Source organism: Pteropus vampyrus, unplaced genomic scaffold (genome assembly GCF_000151845.1).
Source record: "Pteropus vampyrus isolate Shadow unplaced genomic scaffold, Pvam_2.0 Scaffold174, whole genome shotgun sequence".
NCBI lineage: Eukaryota > Metazoa > Chordata > Mammalia > Chiroptera > Pteropodidae > Pteropus > Pteropus vampyrus.
In genome coordinates, this window is record NW_011888955.1 from 719465 (window position 1) to 719870 (window position 406).

General features: G+C 36.0%; 1 protein-coding gene across 1 annotated transcript in view; it reads right to left on the reverse strand.

The window, feature by feature from the left end:
- SEC24D (SEC24 homolog D, COPII coat complex component) overlaps positions 1-406 on the reverse strand; it is an 89726-nt gene that overhangs the window by 18056 nt on the left and 71264 nt on the right. The window lies entirely within an intron of this gene.

A 406-nucleotide genomic window follows, 5' to 3' on the forward strand; every position in this document is an offset into this window, starting at 1 on the left:
AAAAAAAAAAATATGATCAATGCCCACCAGATGGCAGTAAAATACTTAAAATAACTCCTTTTCTTTTCCTGATTAAAACCTACTTTATCCAGAAATTTTAGAAATGGTTTTTAAAGCTTTTTCAATTTTATTTCGTTTGCATTCTTTGGTCTTAGCAAATCCCTTAACTAATTTTTAATATAATATGTGGATAGATGATTAAAAAGAATTTTATCAATGATAAAAAAATATACATAGTGATTAACATTTGTCACTTATGTTGGGGGACACCTCATGCCCACTCCATGCTTCTGTGTGGACATACTTAAATTAGAGGTGCTGCCGGGCCCTTTCTCCTCAGGTGAGGACAGGTGACTGATCTGACCAGTAGGTCTGGAAAAGGAGCCAGGCGGGCACAGCTCAGCCT